This window comes from Aptenodytes patagonicus, chromosome 1 (genome assembly GCF_965638725.1).
Source record: "Aptenodytes patagonicus chromosome 1, bAptPat1.pri.cur, whole genome shotgun sequence".
In the NCBI taxonomy this organism is placed as follows: Eukaryota; Metazoa; Chordata; class Aves; order Sphenisciformes; family Spheniscidae; genus Aptenodytes; species Aptenodytes patagonicus.
Genome location: NC_134949.1, coordinates 48,699,306 through 48,723,676, shown reverse-complemented (window position 1 = coordinate 48,723,676; position 24,371 = coordinate 48,699,306). Strand labels below are relative to the sequence as shown.

Below are 24,371 nucleotides of genomic sequence, written 5' to 3'. Positions count from 1 at the left end.
CCGCGTGGTGGCCCGCTCGCGCGCCGTGGCGGCGGCCGTTAGCCGCCGGCGGTGCCGTTCCCCTGGCCTGGCAGCCTTTCCTCAGGCTGTCTTTTCTGCTCGCCGGGGTGCCACACGCCCGGGCCTGGGGCGTGGATGCCCTGGCCCCAGGGCGTGGGCACCTCTCTGGGTCCGACTTTGCCTCCGCCAGGACAGCGGCCTCCTCCTGTTAGCCAGGCTCTGCGCCTCGGTAGACAACCTTTCAGTCTGTGGTGGGTTGACCCTGGCTGGACGCCAGGTGCCCGCCAAAGCCGCTCCATCACTGCCCTCCTCAGCTGGAGAGGGGAGAGAAAACACGACGAAAGGCTCGTGGGTCGAGGTCACTCACCCGTTACCCTCACGGGCAAAACACACTCGCCTCGGGGGGCGGGGGACACGACGGGAAATTAATTTATTAGCAATCAAACCCGAGTAGGGTAATGAGAAATAAAACCTGAATCTTAAAACGCCTTCCCGCCACCCCTCCCTTCTTCCCGGGCTCAACTTTACTCCCGCTTTCCTCTACCTCACCACACGTTGTCTCTGCCGCTCCTTCCTCCTCAGGGGGAGGACTCCTCACGCTCTGCCCCTGCTCCAGCGTGGGGTCCCTCCCACGGCAGACAGTCCTCCACGGACTTCTCCAACCTGAGCCCTTCCCACGGGCTGCAGTTCTCCACAAGCTGCTCCAGCGTGGGTCCCCCACGGGGTCACAAGTCCTGCCGCCAAACCTGCTCCAGCGTGGGCTCCTCTCTCCGCGGGTCCACAGGTCCTGCCAGGAGCCTGCTCCAGCGCCGGCTCTCCACGGGGTCACAGCCTCCCTTGGGCGCATCCACCTGCTCCACCGTGGGGTCCTCCACGGGCTGCAGGTGGAGATCTGCTCCACCGTGGACCTCCACGGGCTGCAGGGGGACAGCCTGCCTCACCATGGTCTTCACCACGGGCTGCAGGGGAATCGCTGCTCCGGCGCCTGGAGCACCTCCTCCCCCTCCTTCTCCACTCTCCTTGGTGTCTGCAGCGTTGTTTCTGTCACATACTGGCTAGCGGCGGGTCCGCCTTGGAGCCGGCTGGCATTGGCTCTATCCCACATGGGGGAAGCTTCCAGCAGCGTCTCACAGAAGCCCCCCCTGTAGCCCCCCCGCTACCAAAACCTTGCCACACAAACCCAATACGGAATTAATGCTTCCTGACCGTACCTTCTTCCGCGCCTCATTTAGGCACAGCTATACAGCTACAAAGAGCCCCTGTTTGGATAGCTCTTGGCAGCGTTGACCCGTTCCTCCTATGGCTGCTCCTGCCCACTGACAGTTCATTATCCGTGGCCCTCATCTGCTTTCCTGAATTTTCCTTCCCCTCTGTGCCCCAGTCAGTGGTAGGGCTTACGGAACTGTGGCAGCCTTTTCACATCGTTTCTCTGTTCACAGCTCTCGCCAGTACTCCCCACCTTGATCCCAGCGGGCACTTTCATTCTCTACTTAGGTGAAGTCATTCCGGTAGAAGTCGCTTTATTCCGCTGCCAAAGTCCCAGTGGTCAGGCATGCGGTACTGTCCTTTGCAGTTAGCCTTCGGGCCACCCGCTGATACTTGAGTTACAAACAAATCGATAGGCTCCTAGAGAGACTAGAAGACCTCCAGTCGTTTCAATGTCTTTGTCCTTCTCCCCCGGCTTGGGTGTAGCCACCGCTGAGCCAGCCTTGTACCCTTTGTGCCCATGGAGTCACTGGCACCTGAAGTGTTCATCTCCAAGTCACCGATGTCACTCAGTGTTGCAAATTTGACCCTACGTCCTGGGGATAACAGTATGCCTTACCACGCTCCGGGACTGAAACTTCATCCCCCCCCCCCCCGATACCTTTTGTTCAGAGGCAGCCTAGGACCCGAATGAGAACAGAGGTGTTAATTAGGGACACAAGCGTACGCTGTTCTTTCTGCTTTAGCTGTGGCAGCGGGCGTCACGGAAGCGAGAAAAAGCAATGAACCCCAACACTGTAAGCAGTTAGCAGCTAACAGCGCACTAGCAGGAAGCAGCAAGTTTCTCCATCCAAAGAAAGAGGTACAGTAAGGAAAACACTGGGCTCGAGGGTTTTGGTTAAAAATAGTCCAAGAAGGAGGTTTGTCTTTGCGGTGTCAAAGATTTGCTTCCAAGGCCACAGTTCCTACGGCAAGGAGTTGGGTATTATTGAAGCCCCGCCAAGTGGGTTTCTGCCGTTTTACGTTAAAGAAACACCGGAGCGGGAGACTCTTTGAAACGGTCCGATCTTCCGCACTTTACTCTGAAGCAGTGGAGATAAAGGAAGATGTTCAAGCTGGACAGGTCAGAGAGCGCCATGACGCTGATGTCACCAGCTGGAGGAGCGGTTGGCAACCGTGGAAAGGTAACATTCTATACCGGCTGGCAACTGCCTTCGTCGGTTCAACAAGCCTGGAGAAGGTACCACCTCCTTCGTTCACGTGTATTTCGCTGTCAGTTGGCGTTTTGTTCCAAAAAAGCAGCAGAGCTAAGGTCCTGAAGGTCCAGTTTTTGAAAGGAAACTGCTGCTTTCGGGATAAGATTACGATTGGCCTGAATGCTGGTAGCTTTAACGTTTCCATGTCTGTTCTGCCGGTATTAAGAGAGTGGAGGAGAAGCACACGAGGTGAAAATGGCCGCAGTTGGGAATGACCGCTCTTGCCATTTCTATTCCCCCTACGCACAGGTAAGTGCTGTAGCTTTTAGAGTGGTTTGTGTCCTTGACTTTCTTGATACACCCGTGTTGAAAGGGAGGTTTATTAGGTAAAGGTAGAAGTTGATACGTCGCTCTGTCTGGGTCATGGCCGCACCTGTAGGTCAAAGATCTGATTTTCGGCAGCGGTGAGAAGAGCTAATGCTCACCTAAACCGCGGGCAATTAGGACTCCTGCGAACTGGGCTCCGATACTCAAGGGACACATCAGTTAAACACCGCGCATAAAGTTCACTCATCGCTCATCTTTCTTACTGAATCAACGTTACATTGATTCTGAATAAATAGGCCACGTTTATCATCTCTGCTTAGAGCCACTGCCTGAATTTCTGCAAAATCGGGTACTTAAAACAAAGTCCTTCAACGTGGGTTTGCCCTTCAAAGCAATATTTATATGCCACGTGGTAAAAATCCAGGGGTGGGTGTAGGGCTCGTTGTTGTTGCATCCCTTCCAGCATCGGGGATTTAGGCGTTAATGCCTGGGAGATGGGCTTTGGCTCCAGACCCCAGCGTGTCTCAGTGGATGGCCCAGCTGTACTGGCTGCAGCCCAGAAGTGGCGTGTTTTTGTAGGAGATGCTGCTCCTACACCCAGCTGCTAATGTCTGGAAAAGTGGGTGAAACTTACCTTCGAATAGTCAAATATTCCCCAGTGTGACTTTGCTTTCCTCTAAAAACTGACACAGAAAGTCGCTAAGAAATACCCGGCAACCTGGCATTTACAGCTCTCAGCTGGGATGTAGTTCATATCCAGGGTATAAACCTGAGCTTGTATGTTCAGGGTAATGGTCATGAGCAGTTGCCTCTTTGGAATGATGAGTTCATCATGTGCTTGAGGAAGATACCTCGGGTTAGAAGCGAATTGCATAATCAGAGGCGATGCTAAAATCTGTAAACTTTAATAAGGCAGAGCGACAGAAAAAGAATTTTAAGCATGACTAACAAGAGTGACTCTCGTTGTGAACGTGCTATCTCTGCGATAGTGTGCCGACTTCTTGGCTGGCGACGTATTGATCAACAGAGGGAGAGCAGCACTGTGATTATATGTGTGAGTAAAGCAGCAACCATTAAACAAATAATTAAACAAATCCACGTAGATATCCTTTTTTTCCCATTAGGCTTGTGGTTGTCACCTATAAAAGCAGCCGGGAGATGGTGTGAGCAGTGTAACGACAGTAGTCTCAGAACATCGATTCCCAGTCTTTCAGTGTTTCAGTTTTTGTTGGGAATCTTCCCGGGTTTTGCTTCTTACTCCTTATTTTCCCGTAGACCCACGTCCTTTGATAGTAAGAGAGTGCTAGTGTTAAGACTTGCACTTGCACAGCAGATTTCATGTGACATTGACCTGATTAGCCCACTGCGCAGGAACGGAAAGGCGGCCACCTGTCAATTGAGTGACTAACAGATTTTTTTTCTTCCCAGCATCTCACGAAAAGTCTGCAGCACAGTAAGTAGACTGCTTTACTCCTATTCTTATCTAGGAACAGTTTTACACCATGAAAGCTCCATAGACCTAACTCGAGATAACTTCAGGGGTATCTGGAGCTGAAGATAACTTTAAAGATAACTGTAAATGTTCCAAAACATCAGAGCGTGGTCCCGCAAAGTCTTAGTCGTATGTTCATCACAGCAGTACACCGCGTGCTGATCCATTTAGTCCGTTTTTAGTGTTTTATTCACAATATCTGAAAACCGTTTTCTCCTGCAGCAAAAGTACAGCAACATCTCCTGTTTGTGGGAAACACAACCCGTAGGCTGTGTGAGGATCAGTTGTGCCTTCCGTCACAGCAAACCTCGTATTATAAATGGACTTTTTTTGCCACCTAGCAACAGTGAGTAGAACTCTTTTTTCTCAACAGTTTGTTCATTAATACACGCAAATGTCCTTCCGGTGCTTACTTCCAGTGCTTAGGTAATATATATGTTAAGGTCAAGAAATGTACCATGGCAAACCGATCCGGTATGATGTGCTATCCCGGCAAGCTCAAGGCAAAGAAAGGAATTGTATTGGCATTTGAGTAGGGTTGCCACATCAACTTGTTTAGCTGTCATGTTACGGATCTTCCTAACTATCAGTTACACGAAAGACAAAGTCACAAACGGCGGTTTAGGTTGCTGAGATCCGTGGAGGAAGACTGTTGCTTTGCTGGGGTATTGGCTGGATTAAATCTCTCTAGTAGCGAAAATGGTTAGTAGGCAGGTAACCACTTAAGAGAAACAAAAAGTAGTGTGTGTGGTGGGGGGAGGAGGTTGGTAGGGCCGCTAGTAGCAATATCTGTTGACGGAGCACAACATGTTACCTGGATGAGCCACCCCTTGTAGAGGTAACATCAGATTACAGTGCTGTGTGTGCAGATGTATTTCCAGTTCATCGTTCTGAATAAATTCTTCAGGCTTGAACATTGGATGCAGGCTATTGAAGTACAGTAACAGTGTGTGGGCAGTACAGTATCTGAAAGTCAGAGTATTTGCGGAAAAAACCACCACTGTAAGTTGGGTTCCTTTTTCCCTTTCGAAGAGGAGCTCTTGTCTAGCAGGAGTCCGGGTAGACAGCTGGAACCTGGAACAGGGAAAGAGTCCAGGGCAGGGAACCAAGACAGGTGTCAGAAATCAGGCGGAAGCAGGAGGGAGAGCAAGTCAGCGTGACTTGTCACAGATGCGTGAACAAGTGGACTGAACTGTAGTTGTTCGTGGGCCTGATCTCCGGAGCTGGAGACAGGTGTCAGAAGAGAAGTCCAGAAAGACCTCTAGTCAGAAGCAAACACCTTGTGTTCCTGCAGTTCCCCCGGGAAAAGGCAGCCTGTCATAGCTGGGCGTGTTGAGCCTAACTAACCACATAGGACCACGGCAAGAACTTGAGCGCTGTTTCGACGAGTGCCCGTACTGCTCTTAGTGCAGTTCCCACATCCACAGCACCGGCCCCTGGCAGCTAGTGCTGTCGTAAACACCACGTAGGCACGCTTGTGGGTGCGGTGTGAGTCAGAGACTATGCCCAAGAGGCACTACGGACAAGGGTATCCTGTAGAAGAGCAACGTCCAACGATCAGAACGAGAAAATGGACGCAACCCTTTTTCTTTTTACGGCAATGTGCATAAATTCAGAGTCCGTGTGCTCCACAAGAACACTGCAAACATTAAAACTGCATTTATTCGTTTTCATGCTTAGAAATCTTGTTAAGCTGACTTAAGTTTGATTTGGCTTACGCTACCCGGAGCTGAGAATATCCTGTTGGGGACACTGAGAAAGGCTCTACCAAGCTAAAGTGTTGTCTCTTACTTTCTCTCGCCTGAGACACAACAAATCCCATCTGCAGCAGTGTTATTAAAATGGGCTTAATATGATACACACGCTGCTCGTAGGCAAGCAAGAGGTGCACAAGAATAACAACAAGTGGAATACAGGAAGATGCCCATGCCTCGTCTTATTCCTCTGAAACTGGACAACATATCCAACTTCAATGTTTTTAATACAATGCACAGAACCCTGATTGTGTCTATAGCTGCACGTTGGTCAGCTTGAACAACGCAATCAGACTCACCATTTTTCATCATTTTTCTTTTCGGACCGTTGCATTTCCAGGCTCTCAGAAAATGCTATCCCAGTGCTGAAATAGTTTTGCTGGGTAGATTACATTGTGGGTAGATACAAAGGCCTAAGGAAAAGAGTATCTTTTCTGACTTTCTCCTGATTCAGTGTAAATTATTTTCACGAACTTCATAGTCTTTCTCAAAATCTACATTTTGTACTTAGTCAAGAGAGCTGTGATTCAGAAAATTGATAGGGAAAAAAAAGTCTACAGGCTAAAACGGGCTAATCCTGTGCTTAGCACTGCTAAATTCTTCAAAACTGATGCCGTGGGGAGTGATACAGGCCTGCCTATTATTCGGCATGTTTAAAATATTTGCCCAGGCGGGGTCCTCAACCCATTTGCTCTCTTCAGCCCAGGTATTCCTAATCACACGTCTCCCGAGGTTGTCAATCTCTCTCTGTTTTTTCATACTTTCTGTAGTTGGAAGATGCTCCTTTGCCAACCTCCGCAGAAGGTTTTTCCTAAAAGGCACAACCTGCCTATTTAATGATCCCTTCAGTATGAGAATGGTTTCAAAACTATACCTGCTGGTCTCAACCTGGGTGCGATATTCTAGTTCCCTCCTCATAAAATAAATGCAATGTTCTTTTCTGCAGATGCCCCGTTGCAACAGGGTGTCCAAGGAGGGATTCTGCATCCAGCCCATCGTCAAGAATCACTCAGAAATCAAGAGAATCTTTTATTCCCAATTCACCCTCCACTGATTATAAACCTCAACGACGAAGACGACGATGAAGAGGACGATGAAGAGGAAGAGAACTGTAAACAGTTTTTTTCTTTCTTTTACAAGCAAGTAGAGTGGGCTTTTTCGACTCTCGCAATGTACTTCACAACTGATCGATTACAATAACCGTTACATTTTTAGAAAAGACTTGTTGACAAGTTTTTGAAATAGTTCCCCGCTAATCTTCAAAGTGTCGGAACTGGTAGTCACCAGATGTGAGTGAGGCAGCACGTTCTGACTCCTGTCAAATGCCTAGCTGTATATTTCAATAGGGCTGTAATTCACCTACCTCTCTTTCATTAAATAGAGTTTAAAATGTGCTCCACGGTTCAGGTGGCCATCAAATACTCCTCAAAATGCCTCGAAATTCGGGGAGGAAATTGCAAGTTTAGGAACCAGGTACTTCTTTGCTGGGAAACAAACTGTTGAACAGGGGCTGTACGCACTCGTCACTGAAGGTGAAGTCACAGGTTTGTTCACAAGAGAGAGTTGTGTGACTTCCACTTAAATGATTTGTTCAACTGATTTCCTAAACTCTGTAGGCAGTCCCATTGTATTACAGAAAGTTATTCTTAAACCTAGCAAAGAGAATCCATGCAAAACTCTGCACTAGTTTAACTGAATGTGTATGTGTGGGGTTTTTTTTTTGTTTTTTTTTTTTTCATTTCTACAATGTAGTTAAACCGTTGACTGTATCTCACTGGGAGAGGAGAGATTCACAGGGCAGGAGTGAATTGCACATTCCCGGAGAGCGAAAGTCAGAGAACGACCGACTCTCACGCGTGCACTCCACAAATTACTGTGCTAGTTCTCAGGCAGCCCCAAGCTGCTTTTCACTTTCCCCCTGCCCTTCAGGTTGGCTGGCAGGGCTGCCTGTTAGCGCTTCCTAACTCGCTTTCAGTCTGAGTAAGCCGCATTAATTTAAGCAATATACAAAGTAGGGCTTTGCTGATCTTAGTAGCCTTAACCGAGACGGGTAAGGAGCACTCACTTCACCAGCTCTGCCGGCAGACATTACAGGAGAGTAACTTTGGGCAGAGGTCTTGTGACAAGCACTCCCTGCTGACATGCTTAATCAGAAGATTTCCTTTTGGGTGTAAAGGAAGAAGGATTATTTTGGCAATGGCTACTGAAGATGTTTTTGAAGCATTTGAAATCAACAAACGTTAGCTTCTTAATACGTGTGGTAACTGCAATTCCATTGCACTTGGAAAGGCCTAACATTAAGGAATCATTTTTCTGTCCAGAAAGAGAGGTTGCGGTCAGAAAAACCAAAACCGTGACCGAAATGGAATTCCTTATGGTGTTTGATTATCAGGAAGTGTTGAAGGGCTTTGTATAGATACCTAGTAAGCTTCTAAAAATATCTCCTACAGATGTTTCTGACTGGGTGCCTAAGACTGCTGCAGACATCGAAGAGGAAAGAGCAATAAGGGAAATATGCTATAAATCTGGTAAATATGAAATTAGCCACTCTTTCCTAAACAGCAGTGCTGACAAGAGAGTAAACGTTGGGGTTTTTTTCCCTCTTGGGGTACGTCTAGGAGAGTATTACAGGATTCAGTACCCTCACCAACAGCAATCCACAAAAACTGCGTCTTCGCCTCGGGAAAACGAGCTATTACCCTTGGAAGCTACCGAGCGAGACTTGCAGAAAGGCAAGTACTTTTCATCTTCTTGGACAATGTTTACCACTTTTAAAACTACTGTTGCAGGGAGAAACTATTACACAGATTGCCCCGCCTCCACGCTTTTTTAGTTTAGTGACAATAAAAGGTAGCCTATTACAAAGAGCATAACAGTGCCTCAGTAAGTTTTCCCCATGTGTGTGTGTGTGTGTGTGTGTGTGTGTACAGTGTCACACACGTGGTGACTACCTGCATCGATTGCAGATGGAAAAGGTAGAAATGGGCTATTAACCCTATGCGTACTGTCCTGAGATACACAACATAGGTCTTTCATATAATTTTTCTTCAAGATCAAGATTTGTGTAGTCTAATTTTAACCCCCCTAAGGTTAGGAATGTAGTTTAAATTTCTCGTCTAGGCTCTGCGTTGTAAATGGAGAGAGACAGGCACTCTTAGGGGGCTATTTCTTGCATCATAAGATAGTGCCAAAGAAAGGGGAGATGAGTCACTTTCCCAGAGGTGCTCCGCGCTCGCTGCTGGCTGTCTTGGGTGTCTAGCTGAGGAAATGGAGCGACACATCAAACTTCTATAGAACTAAATTTAGATTAAATAAATACCCCCTTGAAGTGTCTTCTAAAAGAGATCTGCAAAAGAGTTCCATTTTGTTTTGAATGTTGGGCTTTACCCAACAGAATCAAGCTCAAAGGAATACAGATTAGTAAGTATTTACCTCCCTTACTACGTTTCTCCTTCATTCTTGACCAAGTGGCGTGACCGAGAAAAATCTGTATTCGTTGCTTTAGTGAGTAAGTACTATCTAATTCCATTTTAGGAGAGGGAGAGATGTTCTTAATATAACAAGACACCAGAGTCATCAGTCGATCAGTCATCAAAAATTGCTGGGCAGAAAGATGACCTGCTACTTCTAATTAAAAAAAAAATAAATTGTTTAGTTTCACAGTAGTGTAAATTTCAGGGATAAAACCGCGATAATACTGTTTTATGTAAAGCAGAGTTGAGTAGGAGGATGTGCTCATAAAAAGCGGGAACGGAAAAATTGTCTCCGTGTCATGCTTTTTCGACTGACGGTCTTTGCCTGCCTAAACCGTTCAAAAGAATCGGGCAAAATTGTTTTCTTCTTATTTCGACGTTTAAAATGTTTGTTATTGAAATAGTTTTGAAAAGCTATTTCTGGCAAGTATTTGGATACAGTTAGACTCCAGACGCGGGATCAGTAACAAATACACGACTACAGCTTTTAAGACATGTCTTTATTTACCGTTAGATACATTCAGAGAAAAGGATAGAGATGTTTCCCCAAAGCATTTCTTCAACTGAGTTAGTTCTCTGAGGCTTTAGGTACGATGATGACGCGCATCTTGAAAATACCATAAATTCCATCAGGTAGGGCTCACAGATACCGTTCCTGAGCAGTGAGAAGCTAAAGAACGAGCCGGTAACGTGTAGCTGGTTCTTTACTTTGGAGCCAGAGTCTTCTTTAACCTGTGCATGATGGTATTAGAGAGCATGAGAGCTACGCATCAGCTACGCTCGACAGGATCCAAATAACTAACAAGAGAGAAAGAAGAATATCAAACGAGAGGTTACAGGAAATTGCACTAAGCTAATCACTAGCTCACAGAGGTGGGAGGAAGAGAACGGCAGTGCCGTTCCCTGGGCTTACACACGAGCAGCTAAAACATTCTTTCTGTTGCCTTTCCAGGTGAGGGTACTACAACTCCTACAAAACGTACTAACACAAAAAGGGACGCAGAGACTTCCGGAAAGAGAGCACCAACAGAGCGTATTCCCAGAACAGATCACAGATCCTTTGAAAATGGAGGTAATATACTTCAGCATCAGCTTCTGCTTGCTGGACATCTGGTGGTAAATAACTGAACATGCACGCATTAAACCTCACCATTTCGTATTTGAGGTATTCTTTGTTCTTTATGTGCTAGAGGCTCTTTCCCATGCTGCACCGTTAGTTATAACAATCAAAAACACTGTTTATGATTCTGCTTGGTTTAGGATTATTAAAAAAAAAAAAAAATCCTCTATGCTGATGGCAATTGATTTTTTTCCTGCTTAATTTTGGAAAAGAAATGGTTCTGTGGAGTTATAAAAAAGAAATGCCTACAGAATAATACCCTTCGTTACTAGGTCTGTTGACATCGGAGGTAAAGCTACTATAGGAAGGATGACTCTTGAGCCATTCATCGGTGTTTCCGCAATGCAGTTTGTCAGCATGTCAGCAATGCCAGTCCAGCTGTTAAAACTATGTGTGGGCCCATGCCGTAAACTGTATCACTGAAGTGCCTGAGGATTAAAATAATCCTTTTATAAACTGAAGTTATTTTTTATGCCACGTCATGTTAGTTGTTCAGTTTGCAGGACAACACATAGCTGAACTGATACAACTGAGACAGAGGCAAAGCATACCTCTCGCGCAAGGGATGAGAGCTAAGCACCGGCAGACAGGAACGTGTTAACGTTCCTGTTTTGTTGCTAACTGAGTCACCTTGTAACGACACGCAGTTCAAGCTCACAAGTTGTCACCCTGTGCTTTGGAGTCCGTTTGCATTGGGTTCCCACTTAGATCTCACACTGTGACTTTGGGAAAGGATTTGTTCCCCCGCGACACACGCGTAAATTGCATGCAACTTCTGATTCCCAGTCATTGCAAATGTGTACGTGGATTAAAGCAAATGTTTGTAGTTTTAAACTGTAAACCCTAAATACAGTATTCATGAAGATTTTCTAATTCATAATGAGAAGCATTCTGAGCCAGAACTGGTCAAAGCAATTGTATGAGGTCAAAGTAGTGTTGGTCTTTGTGTTCGTAGTCAATTTTTGAGTTTGCTTTCACGGTTGTGCGACCGTGAACTCTGCCAGAGGAAATCTAGCCACTTTTGCTTCCCTTTTGGGGAATGATACCTTTAGAATAATTAACAGGTAAAACCATCTTCCACCCAAGAAGACCTGTGTATGAAGTGGGAGATCAGGTTTTCAAATCACCACAGCATTTTTGGATAATGAAATTCTTGTGTGCTTTTTAGGAAAGTAAGTATGTGTTCTTTTAATCCCTCAGCAACGAACCACACTGAGCTGCTAAAGAACCATCACTGTAAAGAAGGAAAGGAAAAGAAATGGATTTCTGAGGAGCCACGAAATTCACCTAACACAGTAACAGGAAAAGGTATTTTGAGAAAACAGGTGGCTTATTCATTTCTATTTACTAAACTGGTAGACGATTTAGCACCACCCAGTTAATGTCTGTTCTTAGGGTCAAATACGGACAACCCATATTTGCATTGGACTATCCACAAAGAACATGTTTTTCATCTTGTCTTCCAGCCTCCAGTCTCCCGCAATATGTCACCTTCTGAGTAATAGCACAACATTCCTGTTTGTTTTTTCACTTCTAGGAATTCACACTTCCGACCCCACAGTGAAACCAGGTGACCGACAGAGGGGTCGGGGTAAGGATGATGGAACTGCTGCTTCTATCCCTTACGTGAGGGAAACTGGAAGAAAGACTTATTCCAATTCTTCAGGACCTCCAAGATCAGCATACGTAGTCTACCGTACTGTCACCGTCAGCCAAGAACCAACGTCCAACGGATCTACAGGTGGGCTCCTGCTTACGCAGCATTCTTAAAACGCCTCCAATTTACCTGTCTGTATTGTGCTGCTTTCGATTTTGTCCCCGCAGGTGAATGTGACGCTATTCATGCCTACCTACGGGCAAGGGTAAATTTGATCCCGCACAACTGTCCTAAGTAGATTGCAGCAGTATCCACAGGCAGAAACGTAAAGCTTTGTAAAGCTTTACAGTTAGTCAGACAGAATATTCATGAGCAGTAATTGAGCCACCGTCGCAGCAGGAATTCATTTCTCTGCCAACAAAGAGGGATGAACGCGATGATGCGCTGATGTGCACTAACGTACTGACCCCCACTATTTACAGCACCTCTTAGGTGATTTCTTCTTTTGAAGTATTTCATAAACCTCGGAATAGTCCACCTTTAGCTTCTCGTTTTGCTCTAACTATTGATAGCAATAGTACTAGAAGTAGTTTTGCAGTAGAGTTTCAGTCTCCTCTCAAGAAGCGTTTCTTGTCCAACTTTTTTCCTCCTCCCAGCAGGGGACGAATGACCTTGCTTTGCGCGGCATTTTGCCACAACTAGGATTTCACTGGAGTTTTGATTGTGATGGCTTTCTGATTGTTTTGGCTTTAAGCTGCCCCATAAACTGAAGCAGAAGTACAGAATTTCTGCTGCATTCTGGCCTGAACTGATGGGAACAAAAGGTGCTTGTTGACATTCGCAGGGGAAAAGCAACAACAGGCAAAGCCACGTCTTCCCGCAGAGTAGCAGGGGCCGGGTGAAGAGCACTGTGGCTACTGTATACTGCAACCTTCCCTGTGGAGTTCTGTTTGTCGTTTGAAGAGGGCTTACCTATGCGACCAATGCTATTACAGTTTTAGCCTCCTCATGGGTAGTATTTTGTTATGTTCACCAAGCGCCCATGTCCAGGACGTATCTAGATGCTACAGACAGAGGAAGTAATTCATAGTTCAGCCAGAAGGTGTCCTTCGGAGTGCACTGGTCTCCGTGGGCTCAACCATGGACGTTCCAGAGGTGCGCATACCACCTATGCAGTGTAGAGAAAGGATCCAGCTGGGCAGGCAGTCAGCGCTTAGAGGACAGTAGTGGATGAGGGGGTTGTGTTCACAGCTGCTCTTGAGACAGTCTGAAAATACAGACACGTTCAGAGAAAAGGACAGAGATGTTTCCCCAAAGCATTTCTTCAATTCAGTTAGTTCTCTGAGGCTAAGGCACGCATCTTGAAAATACCATAAATTCCATCAGGTAGGGCTCACAGATATCGTTCCTGAGCAATGAGAAGCTAAAGAACGAGCCGGTAACGTGTAGCTGGTTCTTTACTTTGGAGCCAGAGTCTTCTTTAACCTGTGCATGATGGTATTAGAGAGCATGAGAGCTACGCATCAGCTACGCTCGACAGGATCCAAATAACTAACAAGAGAGAAAGAAGAATATCAAACGAGAGGTTACAGGAAATTGCACTAAGCTAATCACTAGCTCACAGAGGTGGGAGGAAGAGAACGGCAGTGCCGTTCCCTGGGCTTACACACGAGCAGCTAAAACATTCTTTCTGTTGCCTTTCCAGGTGAGGGTACTACAACTCCTACAAAACGTACTAACACAAAAAGGGGCGCAGAGACTTCCGGAAGGAGAGCACCAACAGAGCGTATTCCCAGAACAGATCGCAGATCCTTTGAAAATGGAGGTAATATACTTCAGCATCAGCTTCTCCTTGCTGGACGTCCGGTGGTAAATAAAATAACTGAATGTATTTGGATTGGACTATCCACAAAGAACATTTTTTTCATCTTGTCTTCCAGCCTCCAGTCTCCCGCAATATGTCACCTTCTGAGTAATAGCACAACATTCCTGTTTGTTTTTTCACTTCTAGGAATTCACACTTCCGACCCCACAGTGAAACCAGGTGACCGACAGAGGGGTCGGGGTAAGGATGATGGAACTGCTGCTTCTATCCCTTACGTGAGGGAAACTGGAAGAAAGACTTATTCCAATTCTTCAGGACCTCCAAGATCAGCATACGTAGTCTACCGTACTGTCACCGTCAGCCAAGAACCAACGTCCAACGGATCTACAGGTGGGCTCCTGCTTACGCAGCATTCTTAAAACGCCTCCAATTTACCTGTCTGTATTGTGCTGCTTTCGATTTTGTCCCCGCAGGTGAATGTGACGCTATTCATGCCTACCTACGGGCAAGGGTAAATTTGATCCCGCACAACTGTCCTAAGTAGATTGCAGCAGTATCCACAGGCAGAAACGTAAAGCTTTGTAAAGCTTTACAGTTAGTCAGACAGAATATTCATGAGCAGTAATTGAGCCACCGTCGCAGCAGGAATTCATTTCTCTGCCAACAAAGAGGGATGAACGCGATGATGCGCTGATGTGCACTAACGTACTGACCCCCACTATTTACAGCACCTCTTAGGTGATTTCTTCTTTTGAAGTATTTCATAAACCTCGGAATAGTCCACCTTTAGCTTCTCGTTTTGCTCTAACTATTGATAGCAATAGTACTAGAAGTAGTTTTGCAGTAGAGTTTCAGTCTCCTCTCAAGAAGCGTTTCTTGTCCAACTTTTTTCCTCCTCCCAGCAGGGGACGAATGACCTTGCTTTGCGCGGCATTTTGCCACAACTAGGATTTCACTGGAGTTTTGATTGTGATGGCTTTCTGATTGTTTTGGCTTTAAGCTGCCCCATAAACTGAAGCAGAAGTACAGAATTTCTGCTGCATTCTGGCCTGAACTGATGGGAACAAAAGGTGCTTGTTGACATTCGCAGGGGAAAAGCAACAACAGGCAAAGCCACGTCTTCCCGCAGAGTAGCAGGGGCCGGGTGAAGAGCACTGTGGCTACTGTATACTGCAACCTTCCCTGTGGAGTTCTGTTTGTCGTTTGAAGAGGGCTTACCTATGCGACCAATGCTATTACAGTTTTAGCCTCCTCATGGGTAGTATTTTGTTATGTTCACCAAGCGCCCATGTCCAGGACGTATCTAGATGCTACAGACAGAGGAAGTAATTCATAGTTCAGCCAGAAGGTGTCCTTCGGAGTGCACTGGTCTCCGTGGGCTCAACCATGGACGTTCCAGAGGTGCGCATACCACCTATGCAGTGTAGAGAAAGGATCCAGCTGGGCAGGCAGTCAGCGCTTAGAGGACAGTAGTGGATGAGGGGGTTGTGTTCACAGCTGCTCTTGAGACAGTCTGAAAATACAGACACGTTCAGAGAAAAGGACAGAGATGTTTCCCCAAAGCATTTCTTCAATTCAGTTAGTTCTCTGAGGCTAAGGCACGCATCTTGAAAATACCATAAATTCCATCAGGTAGGGCTCACAGATATCGTTCCTGAGCAGTGAGAAGCTAAAGAACGAGCCGGTAACGTGTAGCTGGTTCTTTACTTTGGAGCCAGAGTCTTCTTTAACCTGTGCATGATGGTATTAGAGAGCATGAGAGCTACGCATCAGCTACGCTCGACAGGATCCAAATAACTAACAAGAGAGAAAGAAGAATATCAAACGAGAGGTTACAGGAAATTGCACTAAGCTAATCACTAGCTCACAGAGGTGGGAGGAAGAGAACGGCAGTGCCGTTCCCTGGGCTTACACACGAGCAGCTAAAACATTCTTTCTGTTGCCTTTCCAGGTGAGGGTACTACAACTCCTACAAAACGTACTAACACAAAAAGGGGCGCAGAGACTTCCGGAAGGAGAGCACCAACAGAGCGTATTCCCAGAACAGATCGCAGATCCTTTGAAAATGGAGGTAATATACTTCAGCATCAGCTTCTCCTTGCTGGACGTCCGGTGGTAAATAAAATAACTGAATGTATTTGGATTGGACTATCCACAAAGAACATTTTTTTCATCTTGTCTTCCAGCCTCCAGTCTCCCGCAATATGTCACCTTCTGAGTAATAGCACAACATTCCTGTTTGTTTTTTCACTTCTAGGAATTCACACTTCCGACCCCACAGTGAAACCAGGTGACCGACAGAGGGGTCGGGGTAAGGATGATGGAACTGCTGCTTCTATCCCTTACGTGAGGGAAACTGGAAGAAAGACTTATTCCAATTCTTCAGGACCTCCAAGATCAGCATACGTAGTCTACCGTACTGTCACCGTCAGCCAAGAACCAACGTCCAACGGATCTACAGGTGGGCTCCTGCTTACGCAGCATTCTTAAAACGCCTCCAATTTACCTGTCTGTATTGTGCTGCTTTCGATTTTGTCCCCGCAGGTGAATGTGACGCTATTCATGCCTACCTACGGGCAAGGGTAAATTTGATCCCGCACAACTGTCCTAAGTAGATTGCAGCAGTATCCACAGGCAGAAACGTAAAGCTTTGTAAAGCTTTACAGTTAGTCAGACAGAATATTCATGAGCAGTAATTGAGCCACCGTCGCAGCAGGAATTCATTTCTCTGCCAACAAAGAGGGATGAACGCGATGATGCGCTGATGTGCACTAACGTACTGATCCCTAATATTTACAGCACCTCTTAGGTGATTTCTTCTTTTGAAGTATTTCATAAACCTCAGAATAGTCCACCTTTAGCTTCTCGTTTTGCTCTAACTATTGATAGCAATAGTACTAGAAGTAGTTTTGCAGTAGAATTTCAGTCTCCTCTCAAGAAGCGTTTCTTGTCCAACTTTTTTCCTCCTCCCAGCAGGGGACGAATGACCTTGCTTTGCGCGGCATTTTGCCACAACTAGGATTTCACTGGAGTTTTGATTGTGATGGCTTTCTGGTTATTGCCATTATTTAGGATTATTTCTCATCTTGAATAAACAAGGCCTTGGGTCTAATTCAAACGTCTGTTTTCGATTTAAATGTATCAATTGAAATACTCTACTGTCCTCTTGATAGGACGTACTATGCCATCAATTTGACAAGAAGCCTACAGGTGGCATTCTGAGTCTTGTATCTTTCTTTTCGGCAGTCTGTTGCAGATGCAACCATAATTTTACACCTTTCGCTTTTTTTTAACTTGCTGCTATAGCGTCACGCAATCTAGTACCTCATTTGGGTTTTGTTTGCCTTTCTACTTTCCCTTTCCACGGTCACTCTGGATCATTGTGGTTTTTCATCTGTCACTTCATCAAGGCATTTAGTGGCAAATAATTGAAACAATCCTAAGTTGAGGAAGTGATTTCATCTTGCCAGCTGCAGTCTCCTCTCTTAAGCTGGGCTGCATCTCCACCTTGAGGTGCCTCCCTGCCTTAATTTCCAACAAAAGGAACCTCCTTCAGACAGAGTAACCCCCGCTTTAAGAGGAATAAAGTGAAGTGAAATGAATCCCGACATCACTGCTTCGTCTCGGGGACGAAGAGTTGTGGGGCTTTTCTTTTTGCTTTGAATGTCTGCTTTGATTAAATGTGGACAGATTGGTAGAGAGATTACAGAGAGAACGTTCTTAATGTGAAGAATACCTCTTACCCAATTTCCAGGTTAAGAAAAGGAGAGCACATTTCAAAAAAAAGGTGAGCAGCATTTTTGTCACAAGAGCGACCGTTACCATTTTCGCTACCTTTCTTTTCAGCAGTACCTGAGCCGTACGGTGGGAAACGCTCCAAACAAAGGAATCAGCTTGACACAAAGAGGAGATTTTGGACCCAAACGGAAAACTATGGTAATACTTACATGTTGTGTATCAACGGAAAGTTGTAGGATTATTGGGCAATTAATAATTTGAATCAGTGGCATTAAGCTGGAATTAACAGGAAACAAGAGTATTAATGAGATGAAGTTTTAACCAAATTTTACAGAAAACGGTTCGTCAGTAGGCAGCTTACTCTGGCGCAAAATCAAGTGCCAAGCACACAACCGTAATATTGCCTTGCATCTAGTGCTTGCACAGCCAGAGATGAAACAGGAGGCTGGCTTACGGGTTCACTTAATCTAACAGCAACTGATGCCTTTGGGAAGATTTTCAACACAGCAACATTCACGTTCTTCCAGTCAAGGACGTCCGTGGCAGAACCGCCGCGTTTGGAAGATCCTGTGGGCCTGCTGAAAACGCTGCAAGATGGCAAATGATCTTTAAAGTACTAGAGAGAAAGTCTGTATTTAACACTAGCTTGTATTTCAGAGAGGATGTATGACTCACCCGATGCATTAATTGACACCTCAGCCAACGTAATATTGAATTCACACATCAGACTGAGAGAGTCTTTCCTGAAATGGTAGCTGAAATTAAGAAACAATGCGTATGTTTTTTCTACAGACAAATATACCTCGGGATCTTACAATGCACCAACTTGGAGGAAAAAAACCCCACATGCAAAAACGTTCGCCAGGTTCAAAACAACCATTCAGGTAACTGTTTGAGAGAAATTTTTACAGTTCAGTCTTTTTAGTAAAAGTGGCATGTCGCTCCCCACCGAGGGAATGCAAAATTGCTCTTAAAACTCCCCCAACCAAAACCCGCGAGATTCTAAGCAGTGCCGAGTACTCTGACAGAGCAGTTAGTAGTTTTGTTTGTTTGCAGACATGTAATTTTGCCTGCCTAACTAGCCCGTGATTCCTAGTTTTTCCCCATATTACTGACATGAAAGCAAAAGATGTGCCCGCCTTTAAAGCGAGGAGCTACAGGAAGTGGGGTTTGGCTTGTAGCACTGGGCAAAGCAGAGCAGAGACTATATGAGCGCGATCTATTTGTCCCTCTGCTTGGCTGCTCGTGAAGCATCTGCAATAGCTGAACGATGATCAGCCGAGGTCCAAATTCATAAAAGGACTCGGGCTACAAACCCTTCACAAGATGCCCGAAGGACCGTGAATACATTTTACAGCCGTCTTGAAAGCAGAGATTAGAGCCTCTATCTCGTGTCTCGCGCCGAAAGCTTAATTCTTAAAATGTTTCTGAAAGAGCACGTAGTTTTCCTCTAATACATTATGCACAAAACGTTCTGCATATCTATTTGGACAGCAGAGCCAAGAAGACGTGGAAGCGAACAGAACAGGAGAACGATACGTAGACAGGAGAAAGAGATGAAGCGAGTGCGTCACTTCACAAGAAAAATCTAAATTGAAATACGGAAGTTATCAACTGGAAAAACCAAAGCTGATAAAATGGCAAATTCTGAAAAGAAGATGTACACAAAACAAGGCGTAAAGACTGTAACGTTTAGAAACTGACAAGAATGGAAACTTGTGTTTAAAAATAGTGTTTGTATATTCATAACTGTACAGTAAATGTACCTCATAAAGATAAAGATGTGTTACATTTTACAGACGTTATTTCCCTTGCTTGTAACAGGACTGTAATTAGCTAAAATAAATTCCACTGAGCTTTGACTACATTGAATTGACAAGCATAAAAGTATGCCTTATTTGAACTCATCTTTCAACTTTCAAGTTATGTGCAGAACACTCTGCACCTCAAATCAGCAAAACCTCCCCCTCTCTCCGATTCCTACCCCCGACTCCATAACCGGCAGCGCCCTGTGCATGGAGGAGCGAGTGATCCACAACACAGTCAGCCTGAGCAGGCGCAGGCGGTGCTGTGCCGTGCCGTGCTGCGGCTGAGGGAACGGGGCTTGTTTAGCCTGGAGAAGAGGAGGCTGAGGGGAGACCTCACCGCTCGCTACAACTACCCGAAAGGAGGTTGTAGCCAGGTGGGTGTCGGTCTCTCCTCCCAGGTAACAAGCCACAGGACGAGAGGAAACGGCCTCAGGTTGCGCCAGGGGAGCTTTAGATCGGAGAGGAGGAAAAACTTCTTCACCGCAAGGGTTGTCAAGCACTGGAACAGGCTGCCCAGGGAAGTGCTGGAGTCACCATCCCTGGAGGTCTTTAAGAGACGGGCAGACGTGGCGCTTAGGGACACGGCTTAGCGGTGGACTTGGCAGTGCTAGGTTTACGGTTGGACTCGATGACCTTAAGGGTCTTGTCCAACCTGAGCGATGCTACGATTCTACAATAAATACATGGCTCAACGAGATAGTAACAGTTCCTGCCAGCTCTCAACTGCTCTTGGCCGAAACCAGCGGAAGGGAAGGGATCAGTGCTTTGTGTGGTCAAATCCTTATCCAAGACTTCCCTTTCACAGCTTCAAAGGCACTAAGACCCACAAAAACAACAAAAAATACAGGCGTGTTTTCCAGACCACAGACGCATCCCCTATTACGTTCCTTAATCCCCTCCTGCCTGGTTGTCTCTGGCATGAGGGCCCCAAAGAGGAGCCCAAGGAAAGGGAGGATATTCAGCATTTCATGCAGGGAGGCCCTCAAGACTGCGTGTCTGTGTTTTCACATACGCGCTGCATGACACGTCCCCCACGCTGGCTTAAACTAACAGCACTTGAAAATAAGCCCCGAGACACGAGAATCGTTGACACCTTTCTTCAGCTTGTTTGTCGGGTTTTCCATCCAGCCCGGCCCATAGACAGGCTTGCCCTGGAGTTTCCAGAGGGGTAAAACCAGCAGTTTCCTGAGGTCACCATACCCTGCAGAGTACTGAAATCAACCGCATAAAAGGCAAGATAGGACTTCTCACTCGTCACCAGAGAAATTTCATACCCAAAGGCACCCTTTAAAGTCATCACTTAACTACTGTAGATCAATCCAAAATCTAGCCCTAGAATCTTGCCTGGTGTAATACAAAGTTTCCTCACAATTTCAGGTAAAGGCAAGAACCCCAGCGATGCAGCGAACCACACTCGTCGCGTTTTCCTCCCAACCTCCACACGTCTTGTAATCCTCCCCAAGGAAATCAGGCACCCTCTATCACATAAATTCTAGTGTGCAAGGAAGATTTCCTAATAAGAAATTTTAAAACGGGAATACTTCCTCCACTGGCATGCTCGCTTAGACCATGCTTCCTGGACTTCAGAGAGTAAAATCTGTAACAACTTTAGAAACACCTACTATGTTTACGGTAACTGTTACTTTGTGGTCAAGACCTTTAAGCAGGCTGGAATTCACAACAGCTGCAATCCAGTAAGTCATACAATAAAAGTGAAAACTAAGTAAAACAAGGCTTCTAGTCAGCAGGAGAAACCTGCATACGGACCTTCCTTCCTACCTTCATAGGCAGTTACGTAACAGCAGGTTCCGGCCACCTTTTCAGTAGGAATTGCATTGTACGTATCTGCCTCTAACGCCTTTCCAGTTACAGTTTCAGTTGCCAACACTTGAAACGGCTGAAAAGAAGACAGGTGTTTTAAAGCCTCGTCAGGGCTGTCTTACTGCCTCGGTCTCGTGCGGATTCTTGCTCCTTACAGCTGGCCCCCCTCTAGGTCCAGTATTACACATTATAGTGCTGATTTCTAATACTGTCGAAATACACCCTTGTTTCTTCAAGACATGACGCTTTGGAAAATGCCCTAAGACAAAAGAACAAAGGCAATCTACTTGCAAACTCTCTCCCTCTTTTAATCGTTCTTGATGAGTATTTAGAGGTGACTTTGCCTTCCACTTTACACAGTGCATATAAACTAGAAGGGTTCCAGTCCAACGCTGCAAAATGTTGAGATGTGTCTCCCTGCCTCACGATGGCAACAGAAACTCATCGTGACTAGCTGCTCCGAGCTTTCAGTTTGGAGCGGAAAGTCAATGGCACCGTGTTAGTGCAATGCACGGACCTGCGGAATGCAAGGTGGCAAAAGCGTCCCGGTGTTAAATACTTAGGAGCAGTGCTGCCAACTGAACGCTTTCCCGCTTACAAAGAGCACAGAAGGAAGTGGGCCGGGGTCTGAAACAAATACCCAGCCACAACTAGTCCACACTTCTAGGAGGACTCCTGCAGCTAGGGCTTCTGTAACACCTTCACTGCAAACATGTAATCCCTTCTGTTTGGATTCCAATAGTCTCCTCGATAACCATCACCCCGCCCTCCTCTCGCCCCAGCCAATTTTCACTTGTAAGCTGGTCACGGTCTCTTCCTGCTGGCAAAACACAAAGCGAGTCCTTGTCTTGCAAAAGTCTCCAAACAGAATTCGGAAGCCGTAAAACGAGAACAACCTTCTACATGCTTGCCTGACATTACGTGGCTGCTTCATATTTTAGTCATCACATGTGGAACCACAACATACAGCATACAGGAAGATTTCACGAAGGTGACATGGAAAAGAAAATTTCCAGGGCAGGGAGGAAACATGCCCGTTGGTTTTCCCACCACCACCCCGCTTCTTCCCTAGCAGTCATAACCCCCTCTATTATCCTTGCCTGCGCTTTGAAAAACAAGAAGAATAGCATCTACACTGGTATAGACCTAATCCCCTGTCGGCTTGTCCCCTATGAAGGAACAACAATGTCGGGAGCTACCCTTACACGACCATTATCAAGGTGGTGTTGGTACTGAGAGTTCAACAGTTACGTTACTGACGTTTTGGCAACCACTTCAGCTCTTCCGTCCAGAAGCCAAACACCAACGGGAGAAAGTCACCCAGATGGATTCAAGTGCACTACGCAGCCGACAGACAGCAGTAGGTGCTGCTACTGCAGTCGGGAAACACAAGTCGGAGGTCTAGAGCTAGACAGGTGAATGCCACCCCAATCTGTCCCGACACTGCCTCTTACATCTCGGGAAGAAACAGCTTGGATCGGGCTCCATTACTTTCACCTTCGTAAGTATCCCGCGTCTGACAGCCTCAAATGAATTCTTCTGTCATGGGCCTGATATTCCTTTGGTCACAAAAAAAAGACCTTTTCTTTTAAAAAAAAGGAAGAAGAGACACAAGCTGATTTTTCCCCCGCAAGGCTCACAGGCGGGGACGGCAGGATGGTTTTACACAAGCTCCCAGGGCGGTCATGTCGCAGTGGCCTCAGTCCTCGCCATGACTGTTCCCGACACTTAGAGAAAGCAAACACAACGTCACGGTGAGCACCTGGGTGCACTTGGCAGGAAAGGAGCGGGACAGAGCTCAAACGGCTCCCACACGACCTTTCTTCCCCGCATTTACGGGGGGGGGAGCCCCATGGAAAACGCTGCCGTGCATTTCCCTCAAGGTCTGGAGAGAAACCTCTCCCCACTCGGGTGTCCCCCTCCCCGCAGCCGGGCCGGGCCGCGCCGGGCGGGTCTGACACGGTCGGTGCTGCTGCCCGTCCCCCCGGCTTCGCTCCGCTCCGCTCCGCTCCGCTCCGCCCCGCCGTGCGGCGCCGCTACCCGCGGCCCAGCGACTCCCCCTGCGCCCGGCCCCGGCCCCGGCCCCGGCCCCGGCCCCGCCTCCCTCCCGCCCGGCCCCGTGCCGCCCCGGCCACCTGGCGCTCCCGCTTGGCCGACGGCTCCTCCTTCACCTCGGTCACGAACAGACACGGCACCTGCCGCTGCACCGCGCCCCGGCGCCTCATGGCCCCGCCCGCCCGCTCCCGCCGCCGGCCCGCCGCCGAGACGGAACTGCGCCTGCGCCGCCCCGCGCCCGCCGTGCGCGGCGGGAAACCGAGTCCGTCGCCGCCCGCCGGGAGCCCCGCGACGCACCCCAGCGCCGGGGACGGCGGGGCGGGGCGCGGTCGCCTCTCTCCAGCAGCCCTCGGCGAGGCGGTGGCTCCGCCGCCCAGCCCGGCCGCGGGCCTGGGGCAGCGGTCCCACAGCGGCGGCTCCCGCCGCGGCAGGGCCGCCCCGCCCCAGCTGTGCTCGGCGCCGGGCTGAGGCGGCCGCGTGGTGGCCCGCTCGCGCGCCGTGGCGGCGGCCGTTAGCCGCCGGCGGTGCCGTTCCCCTGGCCTGGCAGCCTTTCCTCAGGCTGTCTTTTCTGCTCGCCGGGGTGCCACACGCCCGGGCCTGGGGCGTGGATGCCCTGGCCCCAGGGCGTGGGCACCTCTCTGGGTCCGACTTTGCCTCCGCCAGGACAGCGGCCTCCTCCTGTTAGCCAGGCTCTGCGCCTCGGTAGACAACCTTTCAGTCTGTGGTGGGTTGACCCTGGCTGGACGCCAGGTGCCCGCCAAAGCCGCTCCATCACTGCCCTCCTCAGCTGGAGAGGGGAGAGAAAACACGACGAAAGGCTCGTGGGTCGAGGTCACTCACCCGTTACCCTCACGGGCAAAACACACTCGCCTCGGGGGGCGGGGGACACGACGGGAAATTAATTTATTAGCAATCAAACCCGAGTAGGGTAATGAGAAATAAAACCTGAATCTTAAAAC

General features: G+C 47.5%; 1 long non-coding RNA gene across 1 annotated transcript; it reads right to left on the bottom strand.

Moving 5' to 3' along the window:
* Window positions 1–13,588: 13,588 nt before the first annotated feature.
* Window positions 13,589–23,586, bottom strand: LOC143158254 (uncharacterized). The gene is made up of 3 exons (XR_012994944.1): window positions 23,493–23,586; window positions 18,404–23,084; window positions 13,589–15,787 (listed from the first exon to the last, which is right to left on the bottom strand). It is a non-coding gene; the product is annotated as an uncharacterized LOC143158254 (long non-coding RNA).
* Window positions 23,587–24,371: the final 785 nt, after the last annotated feature.